We start from the raw sequence: 23,366 nt of genomic DNA on the forward strand, positions 1-23,366 counted from the left end.
TTTTTGCCATAGCACTACTAATCAGTAATAGTTGGTTCTTTGGATTTAGCATTTCAATCCAGAGCTCAGCATCTGGAAACATTTTAAAAGATCAGACTGCTACTCCCTTATTCAATTTAGTAGTTTCACAAAACATAATGAGTTTCCTTTTCGTGCCTCCCAACACGCTTTAGAAACACCTTTAGAAATCAATGGAAAATTTGTTCGAGTTAAAATTGAAAGTAAAGATTAGGAGAGGAAATTGGAGTGGGCGACCTGTAGCTTCTTCCTCTCGTGCTGATGTTTCTCTAGATCAGTGTCTGAACAGTGCCACAAGTGAACTTTTAGGATGGCTACTTCTCTGTGGGGTGGGAGGGTACTGTCCTGTGTATTGTAAGATGTTTAGCAGCGTCCCTGATTTCTAACCACCTGATGCCAACAGTACCCTCCCTGCAAGTTGTGACAACCAAAAATGTCTCCAGCCATTGCCAAATGTCTCCGAGGAGGGGAAGGGGGTTAAAATTTCCTCCAGTTGAGAACAACTGCTCTAGATGGATATCTGCTAACACCTTTGTCTTTAAATCTTCTCTAAGATGTCTACACCTTCGTACAATATCTTCCAAACTTTCTGGAAACAGTCTGGATTGAAGGTGCCCTGCTCAGAGGATGTGCAAGTAGCCTGGTGGTTTGGCAAACCTGTGTTGTCATCTGGGCGTAGTGGGTCACTCTTTGGTGTGTACATCTTTAGAGCATACCTCTATTGAGAGAATTGAATTTTGAGAGGATCACAGAGGACAAGAAAAGAAAACATGGGAAAAGAGGAAATTGTTGAGGGGAATGAAGATAATAGTCGAGTCTGCCTGGGAGGGGACTTCATGATGCCATTTCGTGTCCCTATGTACTTGGTGCATACTAGTGCTGCCCTGCTCATATAACCTTACACTTACTGGTGCAAGAATTCCAATTGCCAGCAATTGAGATTCTTCCCCTTTTTTCTGGCCACAGAAGCACCTTGAGCTTTGAGCAAGGGCTGAATGAAAGTGCAGGGAAATTAGTTTCCCTGGGAGCAGCCCTCAATCTCTGATAGACTAGACGGGAACTGGTGCATAATGATTCCAGCTGTCTTGTCCTTTGATGAATGGGAGTAGTGGACAATGATCTCAGCTCCCTTGACCCTCGAGTGGGATATCCCTGAGTGTGTGTTCTGTGCTGGCTCCCCAATTTCCCCGCAGGCTGGAGCTCGGGGGGAAAACTGGCTGCCTCCCCTTCATTGTTTTACTTCCCCCACTTCACCACCCGTGTTTCCTCAGATCACAGCCAAGTAAACTACCTGCACTTGAATCCCTGTTTGGAAGTTTGGTTCTGAGGAAAATCAGACCAAGCAGGTCTGGTAGGATACAGCTTTATGCTGTCACATTAGATTCTGGAATATTCCCAACCCACAAGCTAACCTTGGGAGAATTAGAACCCACGGGGCTTCTCCTGGTCCAGGTTATTTGATCAGAAAGAATACCTTCTCCAGCTTAATGAGGAGTTACACAGTAACAACCCTCTTTAAAAGGGCAAACAGCACAACATAAGTGGGTGGTGTTTTCTTCATCTATTTTTTTTGTCATTTACTCTATATAGGCACAAAATCTTGCGTGGTAATTCAAAGCTCTGTGAACTGTAATTTACTCTTACAAGGTTATAATCTAGTAACAAACAATTTACGATGCCTGTTTAAAGGGAAAAAGAAAAACGGTTTCTGTAGGACTCTGAACCCCCACAGACTACAAATAACCCCAGAGAAGGAAATGTACTTGTTTTATTTCTTAAAACACAGCTTAGTCATATACCCAATTGATAAAATACAATGCCTTTTACTTTAATGTCTGGGTTTAAGAATCTCTCCATATATAACTCTTCTGTATGTTTTCCTCAAAATTCAACTGGAATGGTTTCACATGATGAATTGAGCCATCGATTGTGAAGGAATGCAGTGCAAAACACAGGTGTGAACTACAGATGTTAAATGGACAATGGACAAGCAGGAAGTGAGTGTTAATCAATATTGTATGCATATGAGCACTTATTTACTTAATGTTTTTGAAATCAGATGAGGATTTTGACAAAACACATAGCATTTAAAACCTTTTTGGAACTCAAGACAACGCATGAAGTCTTTTAAATACATTGGATCTGTCTACTGATTGTTTCGTTGATCAAAGATTGTATTCATTTTTATTATTTATCCACATAATCAAGTTTAAAAAGAGTTTTAAAAGTGTAAAAATGACTAACCCAGGGGCCGGCCCAGTGGCACAAGTGGTTAAGTGGGTGTGCTCCGCTGCAGTGGCCCGGGGGTTCACCGGTTCGGATCCTGGGCGCGCACCAAGGCACCGCTTGTCAACCCATGCTGTGGCGGCGTCCCATATAAAGTAGAGGAAGATGGACATGGATGTTAGCCCAGGGCCAGTCTTCCTCAGCAAAAAAAAGAGGAGGATTGGCAGATGTTAGCTCAGGGCTGATCTTCCTCACAAAAAAAAAAGATAAAAATGACTAACCCACAAAGAAAAGGTCTAAAAGACAGAAAGATACTAATAAAACTTAAGAGAAAGATCTCATTTAAACATATTCAACACTGCAATAGCTAAGACAGAGAAAAAATGATGCAGAGTAAGAACAAGTGGAAATGAACAGAATAAAACACAATAGGACTAATCAAATAAAACACTAGGCATGGCAGATTGAATATTCCCAATCCCTGTATCCATGCCCTTTGGTAGTACCCTCCTATACAGACTCTGGGCTTGCCCATGTGGCTTGATTTGGTCAATGAAACAGTGTCAATTTGATGCAATCAGAGGCTTGAAAATGTGCTTGCATATTTTTACACCATCTCTGGAAGGCCACCACTGCTCTGAGAACAAACCTGGGCTAGCCTGCTAGAGGGTAAGAGACCACAAGGAGCAGAGCTGAGTTGTTCCAGATGAGACCATCCTAGACCAACCAGCTTCTATGCACCCCATGGCTCCATGTGGATGCTTGAGAGAGCTCAGGCGAGGTTAGCCAAGCCTGGCCCAGAAGCAGGACTGTACAGCAGACCAATAGACTTGATGGAAGTAATAAAGGTTGTTGTTTTAATGCCCCTAAGTCTTAGAGTGTTTTGTTTCTGAGCAGTATTAGATATATCCGATATATTAGGTACAGATAATCAATAATCACCGGAGTAGAAAACAAGATGGGAAATATTTGTCATGAATGTGGGTTAGTTCTTATACTTGCAACAGGATATTGAACACAGAGTTAAACTTATCAAATAAATGCAGGCATCATATAAAGTTTTCATGACCTCATTGTCAGAGGTGATTTCTCTATTATGAGATTTGCTAAACAAATATAAAGTAAAAAATCCACAGAATATATACAGAAGTGCCACTATTCAACAGTTCTCATCAAGCACTAACAGTAAACTCTTGCCTGGACTGTTACATTTGAACTCATGGCCAGATTAATCAGAGCTTTGGAATTTTATTAGCAATTATTAATTGTATTAAGCAATACTAGTAAGGTACATATGCCATGTATGCTATATATGCTATACCATTAGTATGTTTCAGCATGATTTTTAAATGTTATTTTTTTAAAGAACAATTGCCACTGATTTCATAATAAAGTTTTAATAATGGTCTTTTAAAAAGAAGGTGAGACTAGTGATTTTCAAACGTTGCTGCATATTAGAACCAGCTGAAGAGTTTTTAAAAAAATCCTAGTGCCCAGGTGACACCCCAGAGCAAATACACCAGAATCATGGGACCATGACCCAGGCATCAAAATTTTTTCAAGTTTCTAAGGTGATCAGGGCTGGCCCAGTTGTGTAGCAGTTAAGTGCGCGCACTCTGCTGTGGCGGCCCCAGATTCACGGGTTCAGATCTCAGGTGCACACTAGCACACCACTCATCAAGCTATGCTGTGGCGGCATCCCATATAAAGCAGAGGAAGATGGGCACAGATGTTAGCCCAGGGCCAATCTTCCTCAGCAAAAAGAGGGGGATTGGCAACAGATGTTAGCTCGGGGCTGATCTTCCTCACAAAAAAAAAAAAGAGAGAAAAAAAAAAAGTTTCTAAGTGACCAATGTACAGCCAAGTTTGAGAATCAATGACCTAGTCCTAGATCTGTGCTGTCCAATACCATAGCCATTAGTCACATGTGGCTATTAATTATTTGAAATTTGGCTAGTCTAATTTGAGATGAGCTGTAAGTGGAAAATACACATCAGATTTTGAAGATGTGGTACTAAAACAAATGTAAAATATGTCAATAATACTTGTTTATATGTATTAAATGTTGAAATAATATTTTGTATATTTGGATTAAATAATATACATTACTAAAGTTAATTTCACCTGTTTTGTTTTACTTTTTAAAATGCGACCACTAGAAAATTTTAAAATTAGATATGTACCTTGCATTTGTGGCTAACATTTCTTTCTATTAGACAGCACTGACCTAGACCGTCCCACTAAAGTAGAATATAAGGTATGTAAATAATTATTTTAATATTCACGTGGCTTTATAAAACCTTGCTTACTGAAGTACGTGTTTACATTCTAGAAAACTGGATACAATGTTCTGTAGGAGGTTCATTTTTAAAGAAAAAATCCTCTGTAACCCAATTACTGGGTTTGTTGCACTGTTTATGTCATTGCTTATGCAAAATAATTTATACGCATTTAATTTTTTTGATTATACATACTCAATTTAATATTTTAAATGTCATACTCATGTAAAGTTTATTTAGGATTCAAAATTACAGGTATAAATAAAATGTGCAAAAGTCAGCTTATTGAAAAGTTGTGTCAATCAATCACATTTTGTCAGCAGGATAAAATATTAAAAGGAAGAGGAGGTAGAATCTGAACAGAATAACCAATACTGTGCCTGCTAACCATTTTATTAAATTTTGATTTTGCATCATCACATATTCTTATAGTAAGAAACACTTATATTGCCATTCTCTTTACTGGGTGGGCAACATTCTACTTGTGACACTGATCAGGGTGAATTCTTGTGAATAGCATTAATAAAAGAAAAATCCTGGCAAGGAGAGTGCTGCATACGAATAGTGTAGAGCTAACTGTGTTTTAAGTCTAATTTAAACCATTTAATGCTAGCACATTGGTTAAATTTACAAGGCACCCTTCCAGGGCCTTTAATTGTTAAAAAATCTGTCCCAGGATGTATTTTAACTTATTTCACATCTCCGAATATCATGATTATTATTCATCAGATGATAATTAACATCCATGGCTGGAGGCCATTCCTTTCAATTTTATTAAAACTCTTCCTTTCCTAGTATAGGGTTTCCTTTAATCCTAGATTAATTTATTTCTCATTCACTGTGGCAAAGCTCCTGAAATGAATATATTCACTAATTCTCATAATAAAATAACATTCTAATTATTTAAAGTATATAAATATATATTTTAAAAAATATATAAGTGTAAATTAATAAATTACATAATAATTTATAATTATTTATATAAATATTGATGAATAAATGACAAGCAGTAGGATATACTGGAGTATATGAGGAAGCTATTTGGTTTAGAACTAATTTGCCCTGAACTTGTTTTTCCAAAAAGGCCTGATGTGTCCTGGGAGTATGCACTGTACATCTGCTTTAAACATTTACAATGTCCCAAAGCCAAGAATGATGCCCTTAAAGATAGGGATGTGGCTCCCCCCATATCAGCATTTCTTTAAGGATAAGTATCTCTTCCCAGAGACTATGGGTTAATTGTTGACTTGCTGTGTTCACCTTGTGACCACTGGCCTGCTGACCACCAATCTGCTAAGTTCACCTTGTGACCACAGACCTGCTGTGCCAGCAACAGTATCCCTTGACTGTTGTAAAAGGGATATTCTCTTCATATGTGATGTGTGCTCTTTGTTCCAAGACGGTATATAACCACTCTGTACACCCCACTTCTTTGCAGTGTTTCCTTCCTTCATGAAGGTATTCTCCTGGGCTATATGGTCCTTAGGTTTGGCTCAAACTCACACTAATTTTGCTTTATAGATTGATTATGGATTATTTGCGTCGACATTTCATAAATAAATATAATTATTACTAAAATGCTGTGTGTTTTCCCCAAATCACTTGCTTTTGCCAGTCCTGGAGTTGGTTTACTCTCATCGACAGTGGAATATTTCATTCTCAGCCAAAAGGAGAAAAGGGGTCACGTCGTGACAGCACTGGTTACAGGACAAACATGATGGCCATCTCTATCTACCTGGTTAACAATTTCCAACTCAGTCATTCTTTGTCCTTTTATGAACTCAAACCCCACCTTTTGTTATTTCATGTTAGTTTTTATGTATTTTCCTCATAAATCTCCATTAGGTCAGGAAAATTTATCTCAGTTTTTTGTTTTCATTTTTTTAACTCTTAAGTTAAATTTTCCTTTAAACAGCCATACAGCCATGATGATAAAGAAAGAGAAAACAAAGAGAAAAGGAGATTACATATGAATGGGTTGTAAATGCCTCTCCTGCCCCACCCTCCCTTACTGTATCCTGTAAACTCTGAAGCAAGTGAGTCAGTGGAATGAGAAGGTTATTTTGATATTTTTTATACTTATTAACTTTGCTCAAAATCTTTTTAAAAGATGCTGCTCTATCCCACTGCCTTGCACCATACTAAACTGTGCAAAGCTGGGGCCACAACAGAGGCAGGATTGGAGAGTGAGCCCCTAGCATCACCTTCCTGAACAAAGCACAATTGGCCCAATAATTTTGTCCCTCACAAGACACTTGCCACATTCTGCCTTAAATTATAGTTATGGTTACCCATGTTTTTCCTGGGCTATTTGATAAATTCCCAGAGGGCAATACATAATAAATGGCAATATTTGTAGATTAAATGGAATATTTTATCCATTTTTGCATGCTCCCAATAGCTATAGGTGCGCTCCAGAACGAATTCAATAAACAACACATTTGTTACCACACAAAGGGCACAATCTGCTCGCCATGAGACAAAAGCCGATCATCAAGAGGCAAAATGGTGGCAGAGAAAAAGGGCAGTTTATTACAGCATGCTAGCAAGGGGGAAGATGGCTGACCAATGTCTGAAAGAACCATCTTACAGGACAAAGACTACAAGCCAGTTTTATAGAGGGCTGGTCTCCGGGTGGGGGAGGCATCCATCTGATCTCTGGATGGAGGCATCCCTCTGGTCTTATTTCCTGACAGTCTTTTGTTTTACTGGATATGCATCAGAGACTAGAGCAGCGCCCTCTACCCTGTTCTTTTAGTTGTCATTGATGATGGCTATCAGCAGAGACTCTCTGCCCGGGGGTCATCACGTTCCTAGGGAACTCAAGAGAACAAAGTTATCAACTTATAGCAGCTGGGAGGGGCCATAAAACCCACAGAGTTAATCAGAGGTCATTCCAAGTTACACATGGCTTCCCCTCTACAATATGGGTTCCCTTATGTCAACCTTGTGTTGAGCTGGTATCACACTGATTGAGTGCTATATCACAGACCTACTCTGAGACTGCAAATTATTTCAAAAGTAAGCTCTTATTAGGTTTCTCCTTCCTAGTAGCAAGTAGAGTGAATTGAACTGGCACTTAAATTGGAATAAAATATTCAGATGTGAATTCAAATCTCTGCTTTACACGATTGGTGTTTTAAGAGCACACCTAGAGTTTGTGTTTACTTAATGGCTCATGTGGCATTTATTTGGAAATAATTAAAATATTAATATGTATCACCTTTTTATCATGTCAGAGCTAGGGAGACCAAAATTTTCTGTTACCTCTTAAATCTGTATTTTGAATTTAATATTATTACCCAGTGAACTGAGAAAATGCTTTCACAGTGCCAATACTCATCTTCTCTTCTCTTTTTGTTTTGTTTCTAGTATTCCTTCACAAGTAATAGCAGTTGCCATTTACTCAGACCCTCTTATGTGCTGGGTGCTCCACCCATTTGTATTTCATTTTTCATAACCTCACAAGTTAAAGATTATAATCTTCGTTTTTCAGATTCAGATGATAATTTATGTAATCTTCATAACCTTGCAAGGTATATTAGTCAGGGTTTTCCAGAGAAACAGAACCAACATCCATCCATACATCTATCTATCGAGAGACACTTGTTTTAAGGAATTGACTCACATGATTGTGGAGGCTGGCAAGTCCAAAATCTGCAGGGTGGGCCTGCAAGCTGGAGACCCAGGGAAGAGTTGCAGTTCAAGTCCAAAGGCAGTCTGCTGGCAGAATTCCCTCTTACTCAGCAGAGGTCAGTCTTTTTCTATTAGGGCCTTCAACTGTTTGGATGAGGCCCATCCACCTTATGGAGGGCAATCTGCTTCACTCAAAGTCTGCTGATTTAAGTGTTAGTCATCTTCAAAAAATATCTTCATAGAAACATCTTGAATATGTTTGACCAAATGAGTACTGTGGCCTAGCCAAATTGATACATAATATTAACCATCACACAGTAGATGAGCACATTAAGGCACAGAGATATTAAGTAATGTGCACAATTTCAGACAGCTTGTTATGGAGATTCTAGACTTTATAAAATGGATTTTTGTTTTCTAAAGCCCATGTGTCTTTCACTATCAATTTGTTGTTAGCGTCCTTGAGTCGATTCAGACTCCTAGCCACTCTGCGTACAGGAGAGCAGAACCCTGCCCGGCCTTTTTGTGCCATCCTCTCACCTTCCCATGCTACATCAGACAATGCTCTACTGTTATTCATAGGTCTTTCAGGGCCAATTTGTTTTGGAAGTGGGTGGCCAGTCTCCCTAGTCTGTCTTAGTCTGGAAGCTCCACTGAAACCTGTCCACCATGGGTGACTCTGCTAGTATTTGAAATACAGTGGCATAGCTTTCAGCATCACAGCAACATACAGCTGTTACAGTATGATAATTGACAGATGGGTCAACTGATGGGGAAACTGAACCTGGGTTGTGGCAGTGAGAACACTGAATCTTAACCACCATCTCTCAAACTAACGGTTTTTCAACTGAGTAGAAATAAGTTCTTCCCGGGCCAAACTCATGTTAAAAGAAGCATTTAGTGTCTGTAGCTGTATATTTTGGAGGTTTAATTTATCCACTAATAAATGTTTGCCAAGGATGATGATCTAATCTAATGAAGTAGGTGTCTGTCATTATAAACAGCTCTGTACACCCAAAGTGGCACTGACAAAAGCTAGGGAATCCTGTCCTTCACAATCTGACAACTTTTCCATGCTTTCCATTCCTGGTGCCAACACTTGAATTTAGGACCCTCCTACTTCTTACTAGAATAAATACAACATTTCATGTCTCTAGTCTTTATTTTCCTAAATTCTTCATTTAATCAGACCACGACCGACCCTTCTTCCCCTATCTTTAGTATTTCTCAATTACCCACTGGAAAAACCTAAAGTTTTGAGGCTAAGCATTAAAAATCATTCCCAGACAAGCTTCAACTACCTTTCCAGCCATCGTTTTTGCCCTTCACTATGAAGAATACACACTCAGGTTAAACTTGTCCCCAACAGGGCTCATGAGCTCACATATTATTTGATTTTTTTGCCACCTATGCCTTTGTATTCACCTTTCTCCTCAGGTGAAATTATCTTCTGACTCCAGCTTTTACTCCATCAGGCTTCTCAAAGAAGTTTTCCTCATCACCCCAGCCAGCAGCAACTCTCCTTCCCCAAATTGCTTAAGAGTGTAGTTAAGATTTGCAGTTTTAGGTATTAGGTGATCTCTATTTATGCACTCTCCTTATACGTTCAAAGACTGGGCTGGAATCTGTGCCGGAAAAAGAATCCCAAAGCCAAATGCAATGGGTTCCCCATTACCGGAGGATGCCCTGTATCCTGCACAGAGGCTCCGCCAAGGTAGGTGCTCAATAAATGTTTAACATATTAACTGATGAATGAACCAGAGAAGAAAACTGCAGTGTGTGGGACAAGGGTGAACTTGCCTCTCAGTCAGGAGGACTCCTGGCCCTCTTCCATTTTCCCCCCTTTCACTGGTCCACGGTCACCTGCTACTCCGCAACCGGACCCCAGGCAAGGACAGGCAGTGCGCATGCCCCGTAGCCAAGGCCGCCTCTGGGCGCGCCACTCGCTCGGCCCCGCCCCCTCCCGGCGCTAGGGCACGCGCGCGCGGCCTCGCGGAGCGTGCCCTGCGTGCGGGTGCCCGCGGAGCCCGCCGGGGGCTGGATCCCGAGTGCCCGGGCCGGGGCCTGAGGAGCGGGCACCGGACCGGGGCGGCGGGTGGCGAGCATTGCAGGAGGCGGCGGCACCCGAGGCGACGAGGAGCTCGAGCGGTGAGTGAGGGCGCTGCGGAAGAGCGAGCGGGCGCCTCCGCGCGTGCGCAGCGCCGGACCGCCCGGCCAGGGGCGCGCTCCCGGCCGCGGGCCGGAGGGGTCGAGCGCGGCGGGGCTGGGACGGGGACTACGGGGGTGGCGTTGGCCCCGGGGTGCGGGGCGCCGTGATACCCTGCCCAGGCTCTAGAGGTGCTGTTCGCGCGGGCGAGCTTCCCCAGGGGTTCCAGGCGGGACGGTGCCGGGCCGGCGCGGGGGTCCCTGCGTCCCAGGCCAAGGGGCAGGGCCAGCTGCTGCCGAGGGGTCCCGGGAGGGGGGGCAGGGCGAGGCGCGCCTCCCTTCCCCGCGCCCCGATCTGGCCGGCTGTACCGGCGCGCGCGCAGTGCGCGACCCCCGGAGGTGGCGGACGTCCAGGGAGGGGGCGCGGCCGGGGGCCCTTGGCGCTGAGCAGGTGGCGGGGGCCGCGCCCCTCGCCCTGGGAGGCGCACGGTTGGAAACCGGAGCAAACTTTTCCCAAGTAACTTTATTGAGGCTCTGCCAGCGGGGTCCGGGGGCCAGGACCCGGACTCGGGGCTCCAGGGTCCGACACCCTTGCCTTGCCCAGCCCTGGTCCCCGCAGGGCCCTGGCGAATGACGGTGGGCTACTGGGGGTTCAGTTTCCTTCTGGTCCTGGAGCTCGTCTTCCAAGTTCCGAGCGGCATTCACGGCCCATTCGCTCTTAAAATAGATGCATAAGTTTGGTGTTTTAGTGAGAAGGATGTTTGGTCTCTTGGGAAGAAAAGGCTTATACCGCCTGGTCTTTTTATCTCAAAGAAAGTATTGTTAGGGCATGCTGGGGATTCCTATTTATCAAGAAACCTATTGTCCTGTGTGTGCTTGGAGAAAGCCAACTAATTCTATTATTAGACTTAAAAAGACAAAGAGAGATGATTGTGCTTCCTTTCTTCTTTTTCTTTTCTTTTTTAATACTCTCCGCCACTTCGTCAAATCATGGAATACAGTAGTTCCCCAAATTGTCTGCACAAGAGTGACTGGGGAGTTTCAAAACTGTGCTCAAATCGCACCGCTGACCAATTAAAACAATGCATCTTTTAAAGATCCCTGGGTGATTCCAGTGTGCAGCAGAGTTTGGGAACTACTGGTTTAGTATAAGAAAGTCAGCATTTTAGTTTTACGAAGTAGCATTCGGTTATAATTGACGAGAGGAAACTAGCTTTATTTTCCTTAGAAACTCACAAAGGCTGATTTGTTTCCCCCCGGGGAGGGAGGGAAACGTCTCTAATGCTTCAAACTTTAGCTAACTATAATATGACTAGTGTCCAGAACATTGTTCTAACTGGTGTTTTGAACTTGTGTTGGGGTTACTAAGCCCACCTTCTCTGCCCCTTGCCACAGCCAAGGAGTTTCATCTTTTAACCCTCTCTCAACCCCCCCTCCGACCCCCCTTCACCCTCTCCCGGACCGCTCTTTTAACCATCCCCCAGCCTCCAGGAGGATCCTTCTACCCCAGACTGTACAGGCTCTAAAGGATTTCTCTGGGTTCCCATAGCAACCGGTCCTCCAGGGGAAGTAGGCGGGTCCCCTTACCTTCGGGTTCCTGAATAGGACTCTTCCTTTTCTGAAGATTTTGAATCACCTTTTTCAGATCTTGGCCTCAGTGCAGGTAAGGGTGAGCTCATACAGTTCTAGTTTTTCTTTCTAAGTAGTTACAGAATTATTTATTAATGGTGTTGTATGGAGTGATACTGCTAGCAGCTGTTTTGTTCTCCCCTGAATATTCATTCTTCCCCAGTCTTTGCAAGGAGAACTTCTTTAGCAAAGTTTCAAAATGAGGTAAAAACAATTTTTTTTAAAGAATTTTCCTTGGGGCACACAAACCTAACAATTGTACATATCATTTTTCTAAAGTCCTAAGATATATTTAAGAAATTTAAAAAGTGAAGTATAAACCTATGTCCATGCCAAAAACCTTAGATGATTTGTGGCAAAAATGTTATTATCAGCTTTTAAATTATTCTGTTCCTAGAAAGTGCTTTGCCATAATTCTTTACAAAAAGTTAAGCCACTTGTAATGTTACACTTTAAAATAACAAAGGAAAGGCACACTTTGTCCAAATATGCCCACTCCTGTCCTTCCCCAACACACACATCCAAATAAAGATAATTTTTCAATCTTTTATGGTCAAAACAGGTATTCTATAGCCATCTAATTCCAGTTTGCCTTGCAAGGAACTGTTAAAACGGCTCTGAACAAAATAGTACAGAAATGTGTGATTTATATGTCTCAGGCTTTTTGGTTTTTGAAACCTTTCAAACTTTATTGTGTAAATAGTAAGAATTCAATCAGCTGATTCCAAAATGCTTTTAGTAGTAGTTCAGTGACTGAGCATGTATTGGGCATTGAAGAGATTTTCTCTTGCTAGTATCTCTTATTTTATGTGCTAAATTTCAGTTAACTGGACTATCAAGCAAATTCTGTAAGGCTGATGTTTCCCATTTCACTCTGAGAAAAGAATAATGATGGGAAACCCTCTCATTTGATGGAGTTTGTAGTTCAACAGTAATGCTGTGCTGCTAAGATAGTACCCTGTCACCAAATCTTTCCGTTTTCGTTGCACATTTAAAAATTGAGGGCTTGCAGCTACTGTTGAGAATTTCTATTGTTTCTATGGTTTTTAAGCATTTTTTTTTTTTTTTCAAAAAAGCAATGATCCCTGTTGTAGACTTTTTGGGAACTACCAAAAAAATTAATAAAAATCACCATCATGTCATCCAGAAGTTGACAACTGTGCATGGGATGATGTGCTTCCTTTTGTCCCTTTTTGTTTGCATAGACGTGTTTAAACAAAATTGGCATTTTAACGTCATCTGTAGTTTTGAATACTGTCCTTTCACTTAATATATCATAGACATTTCCTGTGCCTGTAAATCTTCTTTGAAAATAAGATTTTTAATGATGAATATGTGAAAGTTTAACTAGTTTTCTATCGTTTGACATATTTCCATTTTTCGTGGTCGAGAATATGGTATTACACGCTGGTTGCAAATCCTAGCTTGGCCACTTTCTGTCTAAGTGACCTTAATTACCTAATTTCTTTAATTGTGTTTCCTTTCTCCATAGAATGAGGGTAGTAATGGTGCCTGCAATATAAAGTTTTGGAGGTGAAGTAAACCAAGTAGAGGAGGGTCCTCAGCAGAGTCTGGTGAAGGAAGTAGGCTCAGAAAGTACTAGCAAACACACAGGTGAAGCTGGCATAAATGCCTTTGTCTGAAAGTCTCAGTATCTGAGTTGCTTAGGGCTAGATTTATAGCAGAATTCCTGGGGCAGAGGTGAATTCTTTTATGACTGTTGAGGCATGTTGCCAAATTGCTTATGCCAAGACACATAGATTCCCTTACACTCTGAATGGTCTCCCCATAGTGTTGACACACCCGTGTTTAATCTTTCCTAATTTTCTATAAAAATGTAGTCTTATTTTAATTTATATTTTTTGGTAACTATGAAATTAGTCATTTGCTGTTTATTTGTTTTACCTTTTGAGATTTGTCCAGTCAGGTACTTTGCCCGCTTTACTCTTAATTGGTGATTTTTTAAAAAAATGGTTTTAAATACCTGTTGTATATAAAGAGTATTGTGCATTTATCATATTTGTAGTGATTTTTTTTCCCCACAGCTCATTATTTGTCTTTTAATTTACTTTATGGTGTTTTCCAAACAACACAATAATTTCACTTTTATGTAGTCAGCTCTCTCTATCTTGTCCTTTATGATTTTCCTTATAAACATTTATGTTTGGAAAGCCTGAAGGTGAGGTAAATGAAACAAAACTTTTGGAAATATATTAGATTCTAAATTCTGTATTAGTATGTGGATATGAATTGTCTTATACTACCTCCTCCTCCCCAGCTAGCCAGTTCTACCAGCACCATTTGTTATAAATAGTCCATCCTTTCCTCATTGGTTTGTGGTCTTCCCTTTATTATATTTTAAGATCTTGACTAGCTTTTGGGTCTGCTTCTATTTTAGGTCTTACTCGTCCATGAATTGATTTCTAATCTTAATCAATGCCAAATCTTTTTATTGTAGATTTAGAATCCATAGTAATATCTGGTAGAGCAAGTCACACTGTTCTTTAAAAAAATCATAATTACATTCATCTGTCCTTTCAGATAAAGATTATTTTATTATCTTTAATACATGTACGTAGTTTGAGTCTAAGAGTACTAAAAGGCTTAATGTAAATCAAGTGGTCCCTTCTGCACCCCCAGTCCCCTTAGTCCCCCTTCCCAGTGGCAGCCTTTTGATTGTTTTACTGTTTCTCCTGAGTTTTTCACTGGGGCCGTTTGTCGGGTCTTTCCTCGGGGCCGTTTGTCGGGTCTTTCCTCCTGGGCTGGGCAGAGTGGTCTTTCAGCGCCTGCGCTGAGGAAAGGGTCTAGCTGCCTGTGTTCGAGGAGGCATCTGGCTGGAGTCTTAGCATCCTCTTTGTACAGAGTCACTTTGGGGAAGGTTCCCGTGCTCTCACGGTCCAAAAACTTACCTGTTGTATCTGTTCTTCCAAGAATCAATCTCTAGTCTTGCTGGGTCTGGGACTGTCGTCAGAGCTCTACAGTGAAGTGGGAAGTGCTTCCAGGGTGTAGGGCTTCTAAGACAGCCTTCACTAGCCTTATTTAGCCCGCCACCCTTTCACCTCCACTTTTTGAGTAAATTGGAGTGCTTCTCAGCTTTCCTCACTGATGGTGTAGGTTTTTACTCTTTTTGGTCTGCTAAGTTGCTACTTGCCCATCTGCTTTCCACTTGCATGATTTTGTTGTGGTTTGCACTATAGTTCTTTAAGTCCTTGGGTCTTTGTCTTCTAGAAAGATCTCTCATACTGCCATTTTAGTGGAATTTAGAGAGGGTATAATTGAATGTTTTGTTAAACCTGCCATCTTAATCTGGAAGACTGCAGATGAATCCTTAGAACTAAGAAATATCCAATTATGTTGTATTTTGGTTCTTTGACAAGGACTGCCATCTACATGTAGAGTAGTCAATGTTTCTATTAAGGGATGTGACAGGTTATTCAGACCTTCTGTCTCTCCTAGCAGAGGTTTCTTTTTTTTTTTTTTTTTTAGTGTAATTCCTAGTATTTCTTGTTAGGTTTCTTCTTAGGTATTTATGTTTTTCTTGGTGTTGTGATAGGTTCTTCAAATTGGCTGTTGGTAGTATAAGACGGTTCTTGATTTTGTATATTTATTTTATAGCTGGCTCTTACTCAGAGCTTTGCAGTTTATTCTCTTGGGTTTCCTAGTTATAGAATCAGTTGCGGATAATGACACTGGTGTCTACTTCTTTCTAATAATTATACCTTTTATTTTGGTTTTATGGCACTAGTGTTAGCTTTCTGGAATATTATAAAATGCTTCTGGAACATTTTCAAATAGTAATGGCGATAATGTGCAAACTTGTGTTGTTCTTTATTTTAATACGGAAAACAGGAGTACAGTATTGGCTTTTGGTTTATCATAGTTCCTCATCAGGACAAAGAAAATCTGTCCTTTTATTTCCAATTTACCTTGAGGTATTTTCATTTTTTTAAGGATAGAAATTGAATATTAGCAAATTACTGTTAGCATCTGAAGTTTATCTCAGGTATTTCTTAATAAATCGATTGATTTGAATCCCAGATTTTAAATTGGAGTAAATCCTTCCTTTTGAATAATTCTTTAGAAAAACAAATTCAATGCATGAGAAAATTGAAAAATAACATCATATTCAATGGGTAATCTTGTCTTTTGGGGTGGGGGTGCAGTGGGATACGGTCATCAGGGCTTTTTCAAAAGAAAGTAATCCAAGTCGCTAAATCCAACTGTCTGTTCTCATCTTTCCCGTTGGCAGCATCTGATATAATTGGTCACTCCCTCTTTTTTGACATACTTTCTTCATTTGATTTTGAGGATACCATACTCTCTTGCTTTTCCTCCTATATCACTGGCCCTCTGGTTTCTTCTTTTCAGTTGTTTTTTAAAAATTTGTGCTGTTTTTCTCTTCCCACCAACCTATTATTTTGGAATGCTGCAGGGCTCAGTTCTTATAGGACTCTTGTCACAAAGAGTTGTAAGACTTCAGTAAAATACCATGTAGCTGCTTAAGACTCCCAAATGTATATTTCCAGTTGGGGCAGCTCTCTTAAACTCGTGGTGCTCATATCCAGCTACTTTTTTGACTTCTTCACTTGAATACATAAAAGATACCTCAATTTTAACCGGACTAAGACTGAATTTCTGATCTTCTCTTCACACCTGCTCTCCCAGCGGCTTGCCCCATCTTAGTGGGTGGCAGCTCTGCTTTTTCGGGTTATTCAAGCCAGAAACCTTGGAATCGTCCTGACTCTTCTCTTTCTCTCCCACTCTACATCCAGGCTGTGAGCAAATCCTGCTGCTTTATCTTCAGAATGTGTCCGGAATCCTGTCTTCCAAAAAATCCAGGAATTCGCTCTGTTTTCCCACCTCTACTGCCAGCACCTTTGTGCAAGTCTCCAGCACTTCTTGTCTGGATTACTGCAGTGGTTTCTCCTTTCTTCCCCACTGGCTTCCCTTTAATTTGTTATCACCGTAACAACCAGAGTGATCTTTGTAAAGCAGAAGTCAGATTACGCTTAAAACCCTCCGGTGGATTTCCATCTCACAATAAAAGTCACATTCCTCATAATGATTCACCAAGCCCAACACAATCTGGTTACCACTAACTCTGACGTCTTCCCCACTTCCCTCCCTCTGCCACTCTCCATTCCAGCCATCCTTGCCTCCTTGCCGATCTGAACATATTATGTCTTGTGCTGGGTTTTTCCTCTGCCTGTAATCTTTTCTCCCCGGATATATTCATGGCCAACTTCCTCACCTCCTTCAAGTCCTCACTGAAATATCACCTTGTTGGTAAGGTCTCCCATTTATAATTGCAAGCTATGCCCTGTATCCCTTTTGCGGTGCTGTCTTTTTTCTTTTTCCATTGCATTTATTACCTTCTAAACTGCTATTTGACTTATTTGTTTGTCTGTTATTTTTAGTGAATTGTCCCTTTCTCTGACCCTTTCTGGACCATAAGTTCCATGCGGGCAAGTATTTTATGTCTGTTCATTAATGTGTCTCCAGTGTTGGTACATAGAAGGTGCTCAGTAAGTATTTTTTGAATACATGAATGAATGTAGTCTGCCTTCTCTTTTTTTTTCAATGAATTTCTCATAAAACAGCATAGTCTTTTGGCATCTGTGGATCCAACATTGATGATTTAGCATCCAACTAGCAAGGGTGAAGTTCCAGAAAATGTATAATTTATAAGGGATATAATAATACATAGAGTGGTTATAAGGATTAAATAGGATGCTGTCTGTAAAGTGCTGAGCTGTGCCAACCTGTAGGACCAGGTCGCTTAACTGTGTGAAAAGCCTAGCCACCTGCCTTGATTCACATCTCTATGATGTCAATTGTATTCTAGAAACTACTCTCTTTGGATTTCAGTTTTTAACCAAGAGTGAGCAGTGACATCACCTTGGGAGCTTTTCAAAATACTGCATGCCTGGAGCTCCCTGGGAAATATCAGTGATGTACTGTTACTGTATCAGGTCTGTAACGATCTGTTAAATTGGAATGGAACCCTTTGTTTTCTCCTTTTGTGCTTTCTTGCTGTTCAGGACATTTCTTATGTCCCCCACTTTTTGTCTTCTAAGGTTCTAGCTGAAATAAGTTCTTCTATAAGGTGATTTTGAAACCCTTCAGCTACAGAGAGGCACCTAATTGAGCATGACACTAAATCCACAAAATCAAAGGATCTCAGTCCTTTACCTTCAGTTCCCAGACAGGAGTACATTGTAGTCATCCCTATGGCAGTCATTGTAGCAGTCATTTTAAAGTTTTGCTTACAGTGTTTCGAGAGTCTCCTTTTGTGTCCTTCAAATCCAAGAGTATCTCAAAAACCTCAGACACCCTTTCCTTCTCTTTTAATAGAGGAAGAAATATTTGTATGGTTTGTACTGTCACAATTGCTGTGCAAATAAATGTGGCTCATGTGCAAGAAAAAGATGATCATTTTAGAGATTGTGTAAGCAACCGAAGAATAGACAATAAACCAAAACCATGATCTATGTATCTTTAGAGATGCACAAACCCGAATCTGTTACCTAAACACAAAATGTAAACATTTTCTTCAATTTCTACTGTTTGTCTCAAGGCCTATCTAGTTCCTTATTTTTTTTTATTTACCTCTATTTTCTATAATAGTATATGAGCAAGAACAGTCCCCGTATTCAGTTAGAGGGTGTAAACGTTTTAGCCATGGTTACCATACACATTAGAAATAAAATTTCACAAGCACCACTGTTCTGAACGCATCTACCCAATGAATTTGCACTGCCTTTCAGACTCCAGTTAGCATTGTATCTGGGTTTTGTTATTGCGAAGACTCATTCTCGAGTGTAATAGGTGAACCACACTTAGATGTGTTATTGGGGAAGTTATTAGGGAATGATCTACATTCCTACCAAGTCTAGAAAATGATAAAATTCGTAGAGTTACAGCAGGCATCTCTTCCCAAAATAGTCTTATTGTCAATGTTAAAAATGGTAAGAAGTTACCCAGAAGCACCTCCCGCTCAAGATGCAGGTTCAGGCTCCAAACAGCTGTTGCTTTCTCTTGCACAGCCCTCCCCTCACACCCCATGTAAGACACCCATTCTAGCAGGGGTGCAGCCAGGAGTGCTCCTTCCCACCCTTGGTTTTTTCCCTCACCCTCTCCTGTGGCCTTAGGAGATAGGGTAAGTGCTTGAAGCTGGCGCCCATCTGTTGGGAGAGTGGGCAGTCAGCAGTGGAGGGAGGGCGTAGTCACTTTTGATCCCCACTAGTCAGTCCCTCATGGCAGACTTCTCATCCCTCCTCCAGGTGGTTTCAGCACGTATTTTAAATAAATGCTGTAGAACTTCTTTATATGAATGAGTAGATTTTCTACTTAACTTAATACTAGTCAGCAAGTATTTCTCTGGGACCCCTGGGATCAGCCCATGCTTTCCTGAAATTCTTTGTTACTTTATATTTCTCTTGTCGGTGCCAGGAAAGATTCCTCAAGATGCCAAAATTGATCCTGAACTCTTGGCTAGCATACAGCTCCATATACTCAAAATCATCACAGGCAGTGACATACTCTACCGGGTGGGTGTTGGTTAGGGATGTCAATATATAATGGTGTTTGGGTTGGGTTATAGGAAAATCAGCTGCTCAAGATTTTTGATTTTACAGTCTTTCTCTAGTAATATATAATTATTGAGTGTAAAGTAATTATGAGGATCACGATCCTACTAACATAACACAACCTCTAAAATCTTTTTAAGAATGAAGCTGAGAAAGTGTTTGAACACCAGCTCTTTAGTAAAAGGCTATTTTTATATGAAAAGTTACTGCTGGTAGATTAAATATTTCCTTTGTCTGGACTTCTGCAAAGTCCTAACCTAAACTTTATTTCCAAGAAACTGTTTTCTACTACTTAATATATAGGAAGATTTTAATATAATATGAAATACTATACTATATAGAAATGATATACAGAAAATATTAAAATGATGTGGGAGGAGGCATATTTTACCTTATGTGTCTCTTTAAATGAAGGAAAAAAGTGAACAAATTTTTTTAAATGTTGGCAGCCATGCTTACCTTGGGGGAACAACATAAGTTGCTACTTCTAATTCTCCTAAAGAAATGTGATGTAGGAGAAAGCAAATTATCAGAGAGATTTGCTTCTTTCTTGATGGTTTATGTGAAGTTTCTAGGGATAGTTGTTGACTCAAAGTCCATGTAAATTTTTCTCTTAAGGTCCTCAAGGAAAGTTTCTATTGATGTATCTTGTACCTTGTAGTCTGTGAATTTTTAGAGGTTGGGGCAAAGCTAAAGTGCCAAACAATGTCATAGAACAAATAGAATATTAGCTCCTTGAGTACTAGTAATTTTTGTGGCAGAGATTGTCACATTTCTGTTGTGTCCTCCATTCTGTCTGCCTAATGTGCAAAAAAAATTTTTGGTGTGAGTGGTTGAGATTTATGCTCTGAGAATTAGTTATTGTTTTCTAGAAGAATAAAACTAAAAAGCAGGTATGTGTTGAAACCTGGCCCTGGTCACTTACAGTTTTTTTTTTTTTAAGAATCTTTGTTAAAAACTTCTAGTGGCTTACCACCAATCATGCTTACAATAAAATACAATAAAATAAACTCCTCATGGCCACCTGTGGTTCTCATACTTTTTGGTCTTGGGACTCATACTCTTAAATATTTTGAGAAGCCCAGAAAGCTTTTGTTTATAGGGGTTGTATCTGTTGGTATTTACTGGAGGAGAAATGAAAACAAAGAAAAATTTTAAATATTTACTTGTTTAAAAATAAATAAATGTTTTGGTTGAAGCATATGAAGAAAATTCGGCCTCACACAGATATGTAGCTGGAAAAGGAAGGAGTATTTTAATAGCCTTTTCAGATAATTATGGATGTTCTTTGATACCTCAGCAAAACTTGAATGGTAGTTTCTTAAAGGTTAGTTGACATGTGGAATTCAAAACCATCAGTGAACTTTTTGTGCTCCTGTTATACTAAAATCCATCGGTCTGTCTTGTACATTGAATGGGCCTTTTACCCATGCGTGGTTCTGTAACGTATTTACATTGTTATTAGAAAACATTGGTTCACTGAGTTATGCAAATCTCTTAAATGTTGATGTTTCATTATACAATATCAAAAAAATTACATTCATTTAATATCATCACCAATCTCATCAGAAACTGTCTGTATTGGGAAGCTCATAGTGGTGTGATGAAGATTTCCAAAATTCTAATTTTTACTTGAAGGTTTGACTTGTATCATTGGCAATAGTCAGTTTTCCTTGAAGTGACAGGCTCACTTCATTCATTTTTGAGAAAATGTCTGCTAAATACCTAAGTGTGAATAAGCATGCTTTGCATATTTTCTCAGTTACAGTGGTGTTCCGTGGAAAAAGTGGCTGGTTCAGCTCTAACACAAATAGTTTCACGAGTATTTTCCCTCAAGGCAACCATTCTATTTCAGTTTCACCAGAAATCCTTTGAGCATACTTCTCATTACATCATATGGAATATTAAAAAGATGTGTACTTAAGGGCCTAGGTTTAGTAAAATCAACAATTTTTACTACTGCATCTCCCATAGATTCCCCATGAAACAGTACAGTGGTTATAGCACAGTAGCTGATCTGCATTCATCCAGCTGTTTCACCACTGTTCTAAGTCCCTCAAGCCCCCAGGTGTGAGTGGGAAGGAACGGAGAAGGAAAGGCAACTTGACTGGTCCTTCAGCGTGTGTTCCCTCTGGCTGCTCAGGGTCCACTGGTGTGACCCTCAAGTGGCTTAGGAACCAGCAGCCTCAATAGTGAAAAGTCAAAAAGAGTCACAGAGCCAGGCTATGGAATAGTCCTTCTGGTGTGGAGCACCTCGGGAAACCCTCCCTCTTCTGTTGGGAGCAGATGGCTTCTCCCATGAGGCCTTTGGTTATGTCGTGCACTGGGAGGTTTCCGAGGGCTTCAGTCCCTTGTCCCTACTTCAGGTTCTTTCTCAGCCAGTGCAATTCAGAACTTCTTAAAATGCCTAATAGTTTAAAATCATACACAGTTTAAACAGCAGGCACAAAACAGAATGTATTTACCTCATCCTACCTTCCAAAAAATACACTTTTATGACCAGTTGAACTCGTTATTTGGAAATTGAAGCTATTTTTTTGTTTTTCCAACACACAATTCAAACCATTACTTTATAGCAGTTTGTTTATGTTATCAACCCTATTAATGATTTTTAAAATCATTGCTGATGGTAAAAGTTTCCTTCCATAAACACATCAGCCCAGCAAGAGACTTTCCAGCCACGGTTGGAATAATCAGTTATTCCACTACTGATATTACCGTCTCCATTTATTCTTACTCCAGTGTTTTAAGAGAGTATATGGACGGACATTGAGAATTCTTTATTTTAGGGAAAAAATCAAGCACTTGATTACTTAACACTGGTTCTTCTTAGTAAAGTGCGGCATGGAAATGCATGCGTGTAAGAAGTGCACTTTTCTACTTGTGCTGTGCTCTACAGTCATCTGAAGTATGACATTGCCCATCCCTAGCAGTGTGGTTTGTTTGCGGGGTAGGCGTGGACTTCTAAACTGTTCATGTACTCAGCCCTGTACACACAAGCCTGTTTTATTACTTTGTTTGAAGATTGGGTGTGTCTAATGTAGTGGAAATTCACCCATTCAATATTAAGTACAGACAAAACACGTTTCAAAGCCACATATAAAAGTCTTTTTAATCATCCATATTTTTAGATTATTCATATGACTATCTTTTTTCATGTGAATTGCTGAGAATTTTGTTATCCTTTCCAGTTCATTAAGTCACTAAAATTCTCTGCTGGTGCTATGAATAAATATAGCCAGACCATGAATTGAGACTAGTTGATAAAGGCAGCTTTGTCCTGGTAACTGACTCTTGCTCCTGGTTAACCCACACTTTTCTTTGAATATGTGAATATCTACATTGCATTAAATTTTAGACTTCTAATGAAGCAAAGCCTGTCTTTGAGCACATGTGGGGACTTGCTTTAAGTTGAGCTTTAGTATTTTCAGTTGGCCTAGCTGCAAGATGAATGCAATACTATAAAACCACATTTGTGCTTAGACATGTTCAGGACAGCCTCGGGACACATTTAATAGATGTTACCACTCTACCTCTTATAAACCTGCATCTCAGACAGCTAGAAACATCAGAAACCTCAGTTTCAGACCATTTTAGCCCAGGACCAGCTGCTCTCCACAAATGCAGTCTAGGTGGACTTGAAAGTGTTGGACTTGATCCTCCCTCGTATGTAATGATTGAAAGCCATGTGTGGATGTGGTGCTGTTAGCTCTTATTGGGAGATAGGGACATGCAGCCCTCAGAAAACTCACTCTAATCAGACAATGTAAGGCAAAATGGAATATGAGAAAGTGCTGCATGGAGGGCCTGGAAGTGCTGGGAAACCTTCCTTGTTGAAGTGTTT

The 23,366-nt window shown here is 40.3% G+C and overlaps 1 protein-coding gene across 1 annotated transcript in view; it reads left to right on the forward strand.

Annotated features, from left to right (window-relative positions):
* Positions 1 to 10,195: 10,195 nt before the first annotated feature.
* BTBD3 (BTB domain containing 3) overlaps positions 10,196 to 23,366 on the forward strand; it is a 32,085-nt gene continuing 18,914 nt past the window's right edge. The window contains exon 1 of the mRNA XM_004433750.3: positions 10,196 to 10,307. The gene's annotated coding sequence lies outside the window, so the exon portion shown is untranslated. The remainder of the gene's footprint in view (positions 10,308 to 23,366) is intronic.

This window comes from Ceratotherium simum, chromosome 21 (genome assembly GCF_057802395.1).
Source record: "Ceratotherium simum simum isolate JZ-2026a chromosome 21, ASM5780239v1, whole genome shotgun sequence".
NCBI lineage: Eukaryota > Metazoa > Chordata > Mammalia > Perissodactyla > Rhinocerotidae > Ceratotherium > Ceratotherium simum.